A 17922-nucleotide genomic window follows, 5' to 3' on the forward strand; every position below is an offset into this window, starting at 1 on the left:
TAAATGTGAGGTTAATGAGGTGGAGCACAGTTTGGTTAGGTTCAGACACTATAAAGAAAAGTGTTTTTGTTATAGTTGAAATAAGTTACATACAGTCATGAATACAACATGTTGCCGGCCCCCAGATCCCAACATCTCCCTCCCACAGACTTTGTCACCTGCACCTGTTGTAATTACTATGACCATTAGAGGTTGTTTGATTGGGGTCAGTCATGCTATGGGGTCATTATCAATTGGAGGACAGTCTCCATGTGACCAATTATCACAACAATTTTGTACCTACAGTACACTATAGGTAAAAAGTGACCCTTAGGGTAGTTCAGTGACAGTGACCCACTCTCTTGGGTTGTCTGGACATTGGACAGACTCACTGTGTTGACACAACCCATTTGTATCCGTGCTCTTTATTGCTTACTGCTATTGTAATTCCTTAAAGCAGTGTGAACTATCAATAACACACGGCCCAACAAACACACATGTTAGCTGATACAAGATTCAGACTCTTTCCTCACACATGTCAGTGTCAGCAGCCACCACACTGACCATCAGTTCTGTAAGACTTGAATGCTGGTCGGATCAGGTCTTCCATGGTCATACCTCACCTCAGCCAGCTACCATAGAAGATACAAAAACAAAAGAGCTGCTGTGTGCTTTGCTGCCATGTTGTAAACCACAGGCTAGAGTATTGATTAACTGTGGATTTAGTTGTTTGCTTTTGGGAGCTCCTATACTTAAAGGATGACATCACATCCTACTACACTCATTAATGATAGAAAGTGATTAGGGTTGCACCGCTGTGAACTTGACATTAATGCTCAAACAGTGTCCGACAGCAGCTCCAGCAGTTTTTCCTCCGCGCAGGTTATTAGACAGTGACAGACTGACCACCACAGAATCACAGACAACCTCTCCGTCTCCCTGCAGCTTATCGGCCGGCTCACATCCTGTCTGTCTGCTGACCTCTAATGCACGGAGGGAGGAGAAGGGGAGGGGATCATTTGAAAAAAAAAAAAAAAGCTTGTATGCCTCTCACTAGTCATGTAAACATTTGCAAACTCCACTGAAAATCAATAGCAGAGAGGAGAAATTCCAGTAACCCTGTATTTGTGCTGGCAGCTTGTCTTACAGCGGAAGCATGGGCCCCAGTGACACAAACGCATTAGCATAAAGAGCCACGAAACACAGTATGGATGTTCACTGGGTTTGACCAGTTGACGCTGATAGCTTTGACACACACTAACACACTATGTGTTAGCAGATTAGAAAGTCTACAGAATTGAATTGTGCATCTAGTTTGTTGATCATTTACTGTCACTTTATACATGATCTTATGAACCCCTGACCTCTCTTGTGCTTTGTAATTGCCTTGATTCACAAATACTAAATCCATAATTTATTACGTGTGAAAATACAATCATTATACACATGATAGATTAATGTGTTTACAAATTACGTTCTAATTAGTATCGATGTAGAAACATTGCTTTATAAATAACGATGCTAACTAATGCTGAATGATGTGTTGTTATAGGTTACTGTTATTAGCCTACCTTTTAGCCTCTTTAAGTTAATGGTTGTGTTTTTGCAATACACCTCTGTTTGGTTTGGCCCTGTTTTCTGAGGTTAATGAGAACAACTTGTGGGTTGCTAGGGTTGTGAAAAAAAAAGAGGATAAAGACAAGAGAAAGTGATTTATCTCGCCCAGACAGTGCAGAAGTTGTGTTTATGGCTAATTTGTGGCCAACAAAGCGCTGTAAATTATTTATTAATCACTGACTAATCCTATAGTTACAACTAAAAGGGGGACTTAAACCTGCATCAAACTATAAAAACCTATGATCAGACAAAGTGTACACCAGCAAAGTGACCTGAGTTTTCTCCAGCATCAAATATTCATGACATTACATGATTCCTTCTGAATGATGGATGTGTTGATGTGTTACAGACATGTTTTGAAAGTTGTAGTACTATATTGTGGTATTTGCGTGTAACAAAAACCTGCATGCTCTCTGACTGTGATACTTGTCATGTTTCCTTCACTGTTTCCTTGTCCGTGAGGATGGACACCTGACACACTGTGCTTGTGAACAACCATCAGCACGTCCATGAGCAGGGGCCACATGCTGGTAATCACCACTAAAACCATTATCTATGTTGTATTGCAGCAGTAGGCAGTTATCAACCATCTGTTATCTGCACGGCAGCTATCATCAGCAGGTTTATAAAGCTACAGGAGCAGACATGATGATTACTGTCTCCTGCATGTGGATTGTTTTAGATTTACAATCTAAATTTTAGAAATCTAAAACTAGGGAGGAATTGTTAAGTTTTTATTGATAATGTGAGTTGTCTTATGCCTGCTCAGAAAACAGCTGCTGGTGCATGGGAAGCAGGAACATTTTCTGAGACATATACATAGGCCTACTGAAAATAATTTTTATAAGTTTGACAAAAGCAACTTTTGTCTCTGCAAAGTTACCAAAAACAAACTATACTTATTTCACAATCAGCCGGTCAGTGCTGAGCATAATGCAGTTCAATGGAGGGACTGTGTTTGGCACCAGCAGACAGCAGGTGACAGCAGTGAGACATGACCAAGGTGGTGAAGGTGAATCTGGCTGAGAAACAGAGTCATCAAATGTTATATATGCTGACAGAGTTAGGACATGTGTCATTTATAATATTTATACAATAGGTTAGTTTAAAATCAGTTGGACGATAAAAATGTGTTTACACTTTAAACTACTACTGCAGCAGCAGCATAGAAAGAAAATACTTAAAACATTCACTCATGTGATGTATGATATTAATAACAGGATAAAAGGACATTTTCCGAGGGAACAGAAGGTTTTGACATCTGACACATGCAATTTTCATATTAGTGGTAATGTAGCCTATATCATGCATATAGTAAAAACATTGTTAATGCTAATTTTTGTGCTCATAGTTTTAGTATCAAGTCACCATACTTCAAACGTGTGAGACCCACCAACTTCTCAAACTAAAAAGAGTTAGTGATAGTAAAACATATTTCTTAATGAATCCTTCATAAAAAAAACTCTGATATGCTTAAACATTTTTAAAATGTAACTTCTCCCTACTGGAATCTGGAAGGATCGAGACAACATGCACAGATTTTACACATCAAGAAATGCTTCTAATTTCAACATGATTCAATAAGTCAGCCATGTTTGTGAGCCAGTCTGGAGACATTATCATTATGCTGTTTTAACAGCCTGAAACTGCAGCCAGCTGCTTTGAAGTCACCAAGTTTTTTCTGTTTGTGCTAAACAAAGCAAAACAACTTCAAATGTGTATTTCAGCCAGTGAGAGTCTGGATGGAGGCATCAGATGTTGTGTAGGCAATCCACCTCCAAAATCAGCCTCCAGCTAAACTCCACTCTCCACACATACACTTTTTGTCCAGTTTAACTGCTGCGCTCTTTTTTATGCATGTGCATCATCAGCAGAAAAATATCTACATTTACAATATTCAAAGGAGCCTTCTGCCAAATAGTGGTGCATCTACATTCTGAGAACAAAGGGGGAAATGTTCGTTCAAAGGATTTATGAGTCTGCATGACTGTGTGGGAATACTTTTACCAGCTCTCCACCCGCGCCGACACTGAACAAACCTCACACCTACTCACAGCCAAACAGTTTCAACCTGTTTCATCATATATTCTTCTCTCCAACACAAAGCGAAATGGAAAGTGGACTTATTCAGCCTGAAAATGAGTGAGGTGTCACTTACAATCAACTAAATGACTTGAAATGTTTAGGAGTTTGTGTCAGCTTGCATTTTCCATTCACACTTATTCATTTGAAGATCAATGCATGTACCAGGGCTGAACCAAGAGACCTTAGTTCATACCGGGTGCATAAAACCATCAAACCACACACTGCATTTTATTTTTACAAACACATGTTGCATCTTTTGTTTTTTACGTTCTAATATATAAAAAGGTAGCAATAATGATTTGTCAGAATAAACCATTACTGTATATGACACACACACTGCATTCTGACCACATCTTCGTCCCTGATTATTCAATACACAATGTTAAAAGTGTTGACTCTATACTGCAGGAGCTGTAGCGCAGTGTTTCAGGCTCCTCTGCTACTTTGAATAATATTCATTATGAAGGCAGTTCAGGTGTTTTTCCAGATTGCTTGGGTATTTCCCTTTCAGTTCATGCAGCCAGGGGGCACAGAGACCTTCATGTTTTTACTTTCTAGCCTGTATTGAAATGACATCAATAAAACTAAGGCATCACTAACAAAGAGGCCTTTGCTATAGTTTCTGGATTGCTTCTTTGTCTGAACATTTAAAGCACATGTCAGTATGAACAATTAATCAAATGAAATGTGAGAGAGACTGAGACCACACACAGTGATGAAATAAATCATTTTATTTTAACTTTATATAGCTTAATTTATTTTGGGTGGCTAGCATTTTGCTGTGGCATGAATTGCTCAGTCACTACTTAAAGGGATAGTTCACCCAAAATCCTTCCTTCACTCATTATCTACTCACCCTCATATCAACTAAGAGCTGTGAGAAGTTTCAGAGTCCTCCGTGCCTTCTCTGAGTTACAGGGGGGGTGGGGGGGGGGGGGGCCGGCGCCCTGGTGTAATGTCCCTCTTGTATTGTAGCCCCGACATAAGAAATTGTTCTGAAAAAAATTAAATAAGTCTATATTTTAAGTTTGTTTGTAGCGGAAGCTCCCAGTGTCTCAGTTCACTGCTCTTCCTGTGTCAGTGCAAATCTCGCGTGGAACAATTTCTCATGTCGGGGCTTCAATACAAGAGGCGGGACATTACAGACGAGCAGTATGGAGGTATTTGGATGTTTTTTGGTGTGTCTTTTTGGACGAAGAAAAGTGGTATCCATTCACAACCATTGTATGGACAAATACTGCTACGTGGACCCCCCCATAACTCAGAGAAGGCACGGAAGACTCACAGGTTCTTAGTCGACATGAGGGTGAGTAGATGATGAGTGAAATTTGAATTTTGGGTGAACTATCCCTTTAATGCACAGACCATTTACTTTTTATTTTATTTTAACACGATTAAAACACATTCTGTCATACTGACCTTTGGCCTAACCCTTAGTTGCAAACTAAACCATCTCTGCTAGCATTTTCCACTCAGATGGTGCCATAATGTTGTTAGTTGAAGATTTTTTTTAATGCCTTAAAGGTTTTCTGGACAATTTATCATTGTTTCCATTATTAAACACACAATATCCCTTTAAGGTTAATTTTGAACAAATAACAAACATGGGATTCATTTGCAATTAATCATGATTAACTATATGCCAATAATTGCAATTTAACATTTCAATGGACTGACAGCTCTGCTATTAATAAATGAACTGAGGGAGAATGCTAGCCTGGTCGCGCCCACACTAGTGACGTCACGCCTCGCAAAAGCGCTGCTGAGTATCAACATTGGAAAGTCGTGCCAACCAGGCTAGGAGAATGCACCACCTCAATCATAGTTAGGCTAGGTGAATGTATTCAGAAGCTAAGGATGTAATCTGTTGCTCAGGCGTTGATGAGGAACCAAAAGAGTGAAAATAAGGACAAAATAGGGCACGGCAGAATGATAAATATCCAATAAACTAATTTTTACACTTCTGACCTTGGGGTTGAACATTTTACTCCTTGCAATGCATGTTGTATCAGGACTGTAGATTTGTGTAGGTGAGTGTATTTCTCCCCATTACACACCTGTACAAATTTCGACCCACAATCTGTTTGATTCTTTGAGACCTTGACAGGAGCTCAGCTACAAGATCTGTATGTCATTTTATCATCCATGTGAGAACAGCTTCAAATCTGTGGGAGAAAATTTAAGAGACAACTTCTGTAATAACTCCCTGATTACACATCTCTGCTCACAGTATGATCATGATTAGTGAAATTTCTATTGCTTCTTGGGATTTAGAGCCTACTTTTAATTTTGTGTTCTGCTCCTCATCCCTGTTGGGTCCAATATTTCTTTGCAATTTTGTCATTTTCATGTCTGTCATCAAGTGGATTGCTTTGGGTTTTCAAATGGGATTTCATGTTCTCGCTTTTCATATTTCCAATGTTTTTTTGTTTTTTTCATTTCTTTGCAAAATTAGCATGGTATCTTGGGGAAAATAATGGACATTTGCTTCAGTAGGTGAACATGCAAACTTCTCCCCGTGCATGCCTGGGTTCTCTCCTGGTATTCCGGCTTCCTCCCACAGACCAAAGACATGGTTGACGGGCGACTCTAAATTGCCCATATGTTAGCCCTGCGATAGAGTGACGACCTGTCCAGGGTGTACCCCGCCTCTCGCCCAAAGTTCACTGACGCTCCAGCTTACCCGTGACCAGTGCAGCATAAGCTGTATAAAAAATGAATGAATAAATGAATGTTTCAGTAGGTTTGGTGCATCATTTGGTATAATTAAACCACCTCACTGATTAAAAAGTATTATTCAATACTTATTATTACGTATTATTCAAATAAGAACAAAACCTATTGTCAAGTCACATAACAAACTAAAACAAATTGCATAATCACTAAATTTTCTGCATAATGCATATGTCTCATCTGCTCTACTGATGGAAACAACATAACTTATTTAGAAATCGCGACACTGGACTCAAATATAAAACATCAATCTTGCAGAAATACAGGAACCAACAGTGCATTAATGCATCTCCATTGTGACACGGCTTCAAAAGTCACAAAGCTCATTTTTTGAGTGGGAGTTTTTGGATGCAGCCCAAAACCACACTTCTGCTTCCTGGGGATGAAAATGCAATTCACTCCTCAGTAAAAATCTTTTTGACATTCATTCATGACCCTCCAGGTCAGGTAGAAAAATATTTCATACATATTTTCCCTTTTTTCAGTCCTCATATAATCCAACCTCTCACAGAGGGCAACCCAGGCCACAGAGTGTTTAATCTTTGTTCTGAGTCCTCTGTACACTTCACATCAATTAACATCAGTTTCTTCCTCCATCTATAATAGATGGATCATAAGAAAATGTGTCCCTGAGGGCAGGTAAAAAGCCCCCGCACCCATTCAGTATGACCTCATGCCAAATTGCCCTGTTTTTGGGTTATATTGAATTGTTGTGATTTTGTGTCTTTTAGTTGTTTTTTTATAGTCAATTTGCATCTCTCTATGGCCCTTTTTTGTGTCTCTGTCATCATTTTGTGTCACTCTGGGGTCTTTAATGTGACTCTTTGTGGCCATTTGAGTCTCTTTGCTCCTTACACTTATTTGATTGACTTACCATCAAATAACATGCTCACCAACTGCCTGGTCCACTCTTTTGGCCCCTTTGGCCTGTGCCCAGCCTATGGCCTATTTGTCCAGTCCACCACTGGAGTATAAGTTTATGGTAACACTTTACAATAAGGGTCCCTTAATTAACGTTAGTTAGTACATTATTAAGCATTAATATATAAACTAACGTGTTAATTAATGCTGAGTAATGCATACATAATGATAACTTTTATTATTACTTGATAATTTATTAACTAACTTTGAGTAGTAAACATTAATTAACTGCTTAGTACTAGGCTACATTAATAATGTGTTTCCTAATCCTAAGTAATACATAATAATGATCATTAATATGTTTGTAAACAGTTAATTAAATGCTTAATAATAGGCTACTAACTAACATTAATTAAGGGACCCTTATTGTAAAGTGTTACCAAGTTTATTTATCATCAAAATGAAACCATTATTTAGGCCTGTGCAACTATATGGGCTCTTTATTAATGATGGACAAAATAAGGCCAGTTTCATTAATAAATGGTATGAAAAGTAGGCAAAATAAAAAAGTATAAAATTAGAGATAAGAATGAGGCAATATTGCAAACACTGGTCACCAAGAGGTAGATCATATGAAAGATATCGCACTGGCTATGTAACAGAGATGTGTGTGTGTGTGTGTGTGTGTGTGTGTGTGTGTGCGTGTGTGTGTGTGTGCGTGTGTGTGTGAGAGAGAGAGAGTGAGTGAGTGAGAGAGAGAGAGGGGGAGAGGGAGACAGAGTGAGAGAGGGAGACGGCGGCGGATTCCCCATCACAACCAAGATGGCGGCGGAGCGGACAGCCGGCTCGGCTCGGTGACTGACAGACGAAGCCTCGGTCGGTTGGACAGCTAACGGTTAAAGTCTGACACGGAGGGGACAGATCTGTCTACGCACACGTAGATTAAAAAACCCCAACTACAACTACAAGCAGCCTCCTCGGCGGTCACCTCTCCTCCTCTCCTCCTCTCCGGCTCCGACAGCGCTGTAATGAGGCAGCGCCGGTAGACGACCGGCTGAAGTTGTGCGTGTGTGCGGGGACTGATTTGACGCTCACAGACGGGGTAAGTAGATGATGAACCGTTACCGTGAGCGACTGACTGACTGGCTGCGGAGGGATTTGGCCAACAGCTGCTAACTGCTGCTACAGCCGGCTACAAATCCCTCATGCTAGCGTTGTCACCTCGCCTGCGCTGTGTGTGTGTGTTATTTACATGTGTTTTATGTTGTGTAGTTGATAAACTGTCGCTAAATGACAATTCTGCCCTCGGAGCATCTGACCCCGACGACTCCCACGCTTTCCCCGAGTGGGTCCGACCTCTGCTCGTCTCCGGAGCTCATAACGTTACGTTACCGTGCCACAGGTTGTTAAACCTCGGGTCGTGCAGTGACGGTGAGAAACGTCTGTTTTAACCACGAGCATGCAGGCGTTTCGTGCTAAAAATAACCCCCAAAACACTGCCCTCGCCGTGCACATCCCTTTGCCTCGGGATATTTTAGGTCGCTCAGTTTGCCCTGCAGAATAAACGTCTTATTTAACCTTAGTTTCATGCAGCTGCACAGAAGGTGCATGGGGTAGTTGTTGCTTGTGAAGCCTGTTGGTGTTTTCTTATATTTCGCTATGAGCAGTCTGGTGTAGAACTGAATAGATTAGTCAACACAGAAAACAGTCGGTTGTAAATGAACAGGTTTGATGATGGATTAATTGTTCATGTGTTTTTTTGATTGAAAGGTTCTTGAAAATGTCAAGCCATTTAAATATTAAGATTCCCTGCTTGCCTCTGGGTTGAATCCATCCGAACAGTTTTGGGATTTTGATTGGCAGTCGCATAAAAACAACAGATTTGAAAATGTGATCTTGGATGTTTTTCTGTTTTCCGACAGTTTGTATGCAAATGCATCCTTATAAATCCAGTGTGCATGTCAGGGGAATGCATTCACTGATTGTGTGCCAAAACTGCAAATACAGTGTTGCGAAAAACCTGTAGGCAGTAAATCTAATCCCAGGATTCATGTGGTAATCATGCCATGAATAGTTTTTATTTATTCATGGAGTTTTGAAGGTGCTTTGCAGGGAGGATATTTAGCATCTAAGGAAGTTGCCACAGCTCTGTGGATTTAGTCTGTCTCAGTGTCTCCTGTCTTCACATGATCCCAGATTGTCTTCATGATGTTGAGATCGGTGCTCTGTGGGGACCAGACCATCTGTTGCAGAACCTCTCGTCTCTGAAGATCGTTCTTGGCTCATTTCCGTTGGGATTGAGATGTTTTTCCTGATGATAGTGCACAAATAAGAACCTGCGGAGCTTTAAACTTCTGCATGGTGCTGTGGGTCTGAGAAATTCTGTCAGTGCAAGCAGGATAAGGAAAGTGAGCTGAAGTCCTCCACCAGCCCCCGTCACAGCCCTCACCACTTCTCCTCTCTGACATAAGAGATCAGCAGTGGTGACGGCAGCCTGCCATCAGGGCTTAACTTTGTGGAGGTTTACTTCCCCAAAAAATTCCTCCTGCATCGTTTAGCGGTGTCGCACGGGACAGGCAAGTCTGGTCAAATCATACATGTGACAGAAATACTCTCAAGCCTGTCATTTGAAAACCTCAGCTCCACATACCAGAAAGGTAACCTACACTGTAACTCTATAAATCCTCTGCCTGCTCTGTGTGTGTGTGTTTTTTTTCTTCTTTTCATTCAAGTCTTACTTTCTCCACATATGGAAATTTTCATGGCCAGATTTTGTTGTTGTGCAAATGATGGACGGGATGTTTGTGTTCTCTCTTACTACCTTGTCTGTTCATGTTCAGAGGGCAGGAGGGCGCCCTGCAGGAATGCCAGAGGGGAAAAAGAGCCGTATTTTAAATGAAGGCACCGTCGTCTGGCACACGTGAGCCTAATGGCATTGAGTTGGTTGAATCTGGTGGTGGACTGGGCTGTGTAGTAGTGAGCACAGGATTTACGGCCATGAGTAAAAAGATCAAAGAGACAGACAGCTAGACGGTGTCTGCTGCTTAGCTGATTGAAGACTCCAGGTATACACTCAGTAACCCTGGCTCCTCTCTCCCTGACCCCACCCTCGGGGTTAATGCCTGCTGTCCATATAACTGACACAGACTGTGCCCCCCTGTGGCAGTGATGGCTTCAATACCTGAGGCCTGGGGAGCACGGGATCCCCACCGTCTTGTGTAACTCAACGAACACAAACAAAGTGGGGAAAAAGGCAGTCTCACTTCATGGAGCTGTGAGAGAATGTGGCTGCTCACCAGTGTCACGCTGGAGGGATGTTTGTGTATTTCACTTAAGCATGCACTTAAAGTTGTTCTACATAACATCATGCTTAATGTCTGAAGTGAAAACTGTGTTGACCGTATTCCCCTGGCAGTCTGAGGAAGTATTCCTTTTTTTTTTTTATTTCCTCTTTTAATTTATGTTTTGTGGAGATTCACTAGGCCAGCCTTCACTTCCAGGCTACAAAAGTTTGTTTCCCTCGGGAAGTTGTTTTGTAATGAAGCAGTGATGGAGATTTGAAGACATGATGATGTATTTCCTACCCCTCTCTAGCACTGATGCACAGGCTGATGAGGAGGCTTGAGCCCACAGGGTGTTTCACTTGAGTGAAACTAATATTAAGGGATGCTACCTCTTAATTTAAGCTTTTTAAGGGAATGATTTTAAATCGATGTTTAACTCATTTCCCCCTTTTAGGAGTAATTAACAATACTCAAAATGTTCTTCTTCTTTTTAAAAAAACCTTTATCTTACCTGTCACCTCTGTCTCAGCACAAGAAAATTAACTAACAAGACCTTGTCTATACTAGTATTAATGAATATGGAGTTCTCAGGGATTGATATTGGGACGTATTCTGATCACTCGGCTCTGCTGTGTTGTTGTCCCTGCGTTTGTTGCAGCTCCTCCACTCCCAGACAGCTGGCTTTGACAGTTCAGCATCCTGCTGCATAAGCCAGTGAAAATCAGTGTGTAACTCTGACACTGAGGAGGTAAAAATACACAGCTTCACTCGCTGTGGTGCTAAAAACCATTAGCTAATCAGAAGTTGAAGAGCTTCAGTTAGCGGGTTCTCATTCTTCGCTGGTGTTGAGCGTTACTTTTGCCAGTTAAAATGACAAATGTCACTGGCGGTAGGTCGTATCAGCTATCACTACTTAATGTTAATTCTGTGATAACTTGTTGGAGGTAGTTAGAGAGGGAAGATCCTTCTCTCTGCAACACCGCTACACAACCTTGAGTGAATTGAGCATGTGCATATTATCACTTATTGAAGTTTATAAACTTAATGTTTTGAACCATGACCTTCGGGTCGGGAGAAAAAGTATTTCCTGGCTGATGTGTTTCATCGAGTCGGTTATTTAATCAAAATGTAGCCTGAATAAAAGCACTGGCTCCAACTCTATTTACAGATGCCAATATTATATGGCCTCTCAAATATTTCTCTTTGAAGTAGTCTTAACACTGACAGGTTGCTTGAATTATATGTGAACAGTAAATTAGTTTTAATCAATAATAATAATTAGTTGGCCATAAACATCAAAAGAGAATACATGGTGAATGTTTATGTGAATCATAAAGCTTCTCTAATGCAATGTTAGCCAGTTAAATCTACCCTTCTCTCTCTTCTTTTCTCTTTTTCTTTTCTGTCTCCCTCTTACCTCAGCCCTACTGTCACCATGTGTCACCACGTCACATCAAAATCCCTCTGCCTAGTCACAATTGAAACTTTGCAACTTCATGAATCATGGCATTGCAGCGGTAGAAGTCATTTTACAGTGAGGTGGTGGCCACTGCTGCAAAATGATCAATGGGTCATGCATGGGTCTTTGGGATCACTTTGGATCCCAATGTATGTAACAGAAACACAATGCAAGATTTAAAGATGTGTGAGCTGATATGTTCAAGCAAATGCTTAACATTACAAATCTGATCAGGCAGGGATCTGGTGCCAGTTTTAGAGACTTACTGCTACAGAGACACTTGTTATTGTATTCAAAAAGTACTCAGACTTGATAATAATAATACTTGTTGGAAACAGAACAGATGTTTAATTGGTTAAGTGTCCTTTTATGGTCACAGCACTGAGTTGTATGCAAAATGTAACCAAAAGGAGACACTGTATTAGAAAAGAAAAGCTGCTATTGATTTGCGCGTAGAACAGGATTACATGTTCCCAGGGAATACCGTCCACAAACACTAATTAGCTGTAAGCTCAGAGTATTGTCTGCATGGAGAAAGGCAGGATGTGTCTTTGGTTTGGTGGGTGGCATCTGGTTGTTGGACAAATAATACAGCAGGCTGCAGTTTGTGGGAATGAAATTTACCGTAGTTCTGTGAAAAATAAATAGCTTTAAAAAATGGATTGACCCCTCGAAGAGCCGGACAGGTGCTTAGACCGATGAATCCACTGAGAAGTGTCAAGTTTTACTGCACTGGTATTAGCCTAATGTTTATCTTTGCATTGTTGCATCTATGGCAAGAACACACTAAACTCAAATAAGACGACTTGATTTAATGACCTGAAGACACATTTCAACTCTTCTTTTGAATTACTGGAAGGTGTTATCCATATACTGAAAAATTACAATACTCCAAGTAATGCCTGGTACTGTTCAGACAATAAGAGAGTACTGATCGAAGCACTTAATGAATTGGCATAACAGTGTGAACCCATTCAAGTCCGTAATTTGATTAAAATCACTGAAAAATACCTTTGCACCTGCCACTATCAAAGGAACATAGGAACAGAACAATATATGATCTGAAATATTACGTTAAAATAGACTGTGACACCAGGGAAGAAAGCTGTTAGACGCATCCCTACTCAGTGATTCAGTAATGCTTGCCATTTTAAGATACAACAAAGAGCGTCTTTGACTAATATGGATAGAGTGGCATTCACATGCACAAAAGTATGCACATTTTTTTCCTTTGCTAATTTACATTAAAACTCAGATTTTCCACTTGGGGGGGAAACTTGTAGTGCAGCAGAATTGGCTAAAACCTCCTTGCAACAGCCAAGGCTTCACCGCTGAAACTGTAATTGTCTTATTCTCATATTATTCTGCTGTTGTGTGGTCTCCTGGGTTCACAAAAGTACAAGGATTATTCCCCGCTGTCTTTTTTCTTCTAATCAGTCATACAGAAATTGGTTCTTATCATTAAAGTCTTAAGACATCAGTGAATAAAAACTGTTAACAAGCTGCAAATTAAAAGAGGTCACACAGGAAAACAAATGTGCATGTTTGCACAAATCACTTTATGTCTTTCTCAAACGCAAAACACCAGCCTTAAGAATGGTTTTGTGCCAACCAGGGAATTAAAAGATCAGGCTGGGAGAGTCGGCAGGTCGGTGAGATCGGGTTTCCTGGAGACATGGTATTAATTCCCACAGGGCTCTGCTTTAGCACATCTCTGTGCTAATACTGTATGGCAACACCCTGCGTATGGTTGAAGCCTGGGAATTGTGATCCCCAAATTTACCTTGATACCTGTCCCCGAGACCTGTCCCAGACTCAGCAGATGAAATGCCAGCGGCGTTTTCAGCATCACTGAAGCATCTATCTACTCAGTCACTGACTCCGACCTCCATTACTGCCATCACCAGCGCCTCCTCTGCCAGCACAGCTCCTGATTACAGCCAGGATTAGCTCATTGCAGATCCAGTATAGGTACCAGCCAAGTCTGCCACCTAATGACAATGATTCATGTCATCAGGTAATAATAAGACCTAGTGCCAACAACTCACATTCTGTCAACTGAAATTACATCAAACTGCGTCATGTTATGTAATAATACAGGAGCAACAAGTCACAAACTTGTCTGACAATGATTTAACCACAGAATTAACTAAATGAGTAATAATGTTTACACTGTCAGAGTTCATACATCACAAGGTATTACTCTAAACTGATTCAGGGACAGACCTACTATCAGAGTACAAGTCACAAGAAACTGAGTTTAAATCAAAATGTTAACTCGTGACCACTATGGATGGCTATTTGACCTTATTCAGTTATTGGTAATATCATAAACAAGCAATTATCGATCCATATAAAAAATAAAAAAAAGCCTCTGGCATAGAGCTAATTCGATTTTGCCCAAAAGTAAAATCACGATTTTCTTCTCTCAAAACCCGATTTCCGATTACAGTTTCTTTTTGGGTGAATTGACAAAAGGCAAAGAAATAATTTTTATTGAACATCATTGATTGGCCAGAGCGTCGTCACCAGAAGAGTCGCGAGTGCGAGAGTCGCGAGCGTGACGTCCGACACGAGAATCAAATCAATTTTGAAAACACACCGGCAACAGCGACCACTGATTTGTACTGAGATTGTTGTTGTTCTTTAATGTGAGTCCATAATGAGTTTGGAGCTGACGACAGGATCGGCCATAGCCGCCGTGATATGACAACTCCGCCCACATTGAGGAGGAACTATAGTGCATTGCTTCAGGACACAATACACGATACAACCTAGTAGTTACTATGCACGTTAGATTTCACGTGATTGACAAATCCATGATTGACAAGCCGCCCATACTACTCTGGAGCTTTTACACGCAAACAATCACTTGAAGGGAGTCTGGATGTTTTGTTTTCCCTGTGTCTTTACTGGCAGGGTATTGATTACATGTACTTTGCGTAGATTGATAGATTTGTAGAAACGGAGGGGAGTCTGTTTTGTGACAGAGACACGTCTCGCACTACAGAGATGTGACAATAGTCTACATTGCAGCTTTTGGATTGCCTGTAAGTGTTTTAAAATGTGTTTTTTTTTATATAATCAGATATTGCTGCTGTTAAATGGATGAGTAAAGTCTGTCACTGCTGCGTCTGATGCTCCTGCTGCTGCCACATCCATCATAGTTTCTGCTTAATTATCCGTAACAAACACATCACAGTCTCATACTAAGAAGGTGAAGGTTGCTTAATTCACTGCATCTCCAGGAAATTTAGGTCAAGACCTTGCACAGAGTTTTTAAAGATACTTTGTATGCTCATCAACGCTTTAACACCGATGCGACCGAAAGTACCATTAACATATTCATACTTTGTATAGGTCGGTCCCAGCAGGGCGCAATTGCTAACCCTGACATTATTGTTTCCCTTTTTTTACCCACTGATCCTCCTCTGCATCACGATCACTTACATTAGCAACACACTGCTTATGTAAAGGCAAGCAGTGAGTGGTAATGGATATAAGCTCAGTGAGTGTGTGACCCTATGCATCCTCCTCCTGCTTTGACAACTGTCTAACATTGAAGATGTCAGTTCAAGTCAAGGTGAGTCGTTCCGTAGGTGTAGTGGTGTCGTAGCTGAAGCTCTCTCATCCTAATGCTTGCTTGAAAGTATTTTTGTTCACTAAGCCGAGACACTTCAGAGGGTTTCTGTTTTTAATAAGACAGAAAGTCCCTCTTGTTTGGTTATGCAGGAGGCGAGGTTGGAAATTATGAGGGAAAAATAAAAAATAACGAGAGAAACAATAGAATTTATAGCCTCTGTGGTTTAAGATAGTTGCTTCCCAAAGGCTTTTCCTCCACTTGATATAGCTATAAATGTAGTGAGTGTCAACACCCACCGAGGCGTTGTTGGTATTACTGTTTTTAATGTCTGAAGAAAAACCTTCATCTGACAGCATTAGATAAATACCAAACTTGGCTAAAATCCACTTCTTAAAGCCATTTAAACTAAACTTGTTGCTGTAAGTCTTCTGACTTCCTGCCAGTCTGGTGGGGAGTTGTGACTCCTTTACCCAAACTGATGAGTCTCTGGTCCGCCATCGCCATCGGTTTTGGCTTCTGCAAAAAATACACAGTGAATGTTTGTTTGGCAGTGAAGAGGAATACATCACCTGTGTGTTTATTCTTACCTTGTTAGGAAATGAACCGCCACCCAAATAAGATGAGATTGACTTCATTAGTCTCTCAGAGAAAATTAGATTCAGGCTGGTGTTCAAGAAGACACACACACACACACAAGATGGTCGCATATCTAATTAAAACATGAAATATCTGTTGACGAAGGTTAATGCCTTCTGTTTTGCATAATATCTCAGAGTTCATACACACAATTATTAAAGTGCATCTACAGTGCCACTTGTTTTGTTATTAAGTTGACAGAGATACCAGGAAAAAAAACTGTTATCTGCCAAACAGGCTGGTACTGGATACATTTTCTGCAGTACCAACAGTAAATATGGCAAGTTTGCTCTCTGGATGTATCCTGCCGCTTCCTTCTTGTGTCTTTTGATTGTTATTTTGGAATCAAGATGCAAACTTCTGCCAGGAGAAATTAAAACCCCCATGCTCATTAGATTTTATTTGTCTGATTAAGGTTAAATAGCAGGTCCTGTGTAGCGATTACAGTTTGTCTTCTTTCTCACAGAGGTCATCTTTCCTCCAAGATGTTACACGACCTGATGCCGTGAAAAGGTACAGAGCCAAACACCCACCCCTCTGGGCTAACTGGAAGCAGATGCTTGGCTAATGTGGCTTCCTACTGGCTTGTGTTTATGTTCTTGTGCACATTCCTTTTCACCTCCTCCACGTGTTTGCCCTGCTGTGGCTGTCTCCGCGCTCGGTGTCTACACAGCTGGGCCCCGAGAGCAGCGACTTGGCTCGAGCCGAGCCTTAAAACGAGAAGTCCCTTCGGTGAGTTTCATTGGGCCCCGCTTCTCGTGAACTCGAGACAGCTGGAAATCGTTCCCTCTGTCACGTTGGCTTGAAACAAAAAAACCTAGTGGAAGCCACTGAAGGCCTGTTGGGTCTGGACATCTTATCGAACTCCTCCCTGAACTCCTGCTGTGGTTATAAGTCAGCGGGTTTGGTCTGGGAAGCTTTGTCTACGGCTCTGGCACCGGGCCCTTGATGTGGCCGAGTTTAAAGTTTCGGGGGCCTGTGGTGCTTTTCCACCAAAGTCTTGTTTCTCTTGTTTCTCTGGCTCCCACACTGCCCTCCATCCTGTGTGATTACTGTAGAGAATCAGCCGGAACCCAGATAATCTGTGCATTCAGCTGAGCCACTGAATAAAGAACCTTTAAAGCAAATGAACCACATCATTTAAGGTACTCTGTAGTCAAATAACTGATTTCACTCTGTACAAAGACAAATAGTTTGCAATATCTTGGGGGAAAACCGCGTCTTAAGGGCTTGGTAATAAATGTCCCCGTGTCATACATGATTTAGAAACACATGAATATATTCTGTCTTGCTTCAGGACCATTGTGTGGGGCTCTGGTGATCTTTAAAGAGGCTTCAGACCTGAACACATCCTCTCTTTAAAGCTCACAGCTTTCCAGCCATCACTTCTCTCTGGGCGTTAACCTCAAGACCAAGTCGAGCTTTCCCTTCCAGGTCAGTCTGCCAGGGGAGAAGTAGGGCAGCCAGCAAATCAAGACATTTGGATTAGGCCACGTAAACTGCGGCGCAGATTTTTTACTCTTACGTGTCAGGGAGTCACAGCTCTGACGTGTTTGGATACAGTTCCTGGGAGGGAACCCAGTGATGCTCTGTTCATGTAATACCATGGACTAAATCTGTAATACATGGGTGTTTCATGCTGTTCTGCCTTCTCAGCACTTAATGCACCTGAAGTCCTATTCAAA

General features: G+C 41.2%; 1 protein-coding gene across 2 annotated transcripts in view; it reads left to right on the forward strand.

The window, feature by feature from the left end:
- The first annotated feature begins 8047 nt into the window (after window positions 1-8047).
- LOC310984195 (C-myc promoter-binding protein-like) overlaps window positions 8048-17922 on the forward strand; it is a 71412-nt gene continuing 61537 nt past the window's right edge. For both annotated transcript variants that reach the window (XM_083969345.1, XM_083969346.1), the window contains exon 1: window positions 8048-8377. The gene's annotated coding sequence lies outside the window, so the exon portion shown is untranslated. The remainder of the gene's footprint in view (window positions 8378-17922) is intronic.

Source organism: Trachurus trachurus (genome assembly GCF_905171665.1).
Source record: "Trachurus trachurus genome assembly, chromosome: 3".
In the NCBI taxonomy this organism is placed as follows: Eukaryota; Metazoa; Chordata; class Actinopteri; order Carangiformes; family Carangidae; genus Trachurus; species Trachurus trachurus.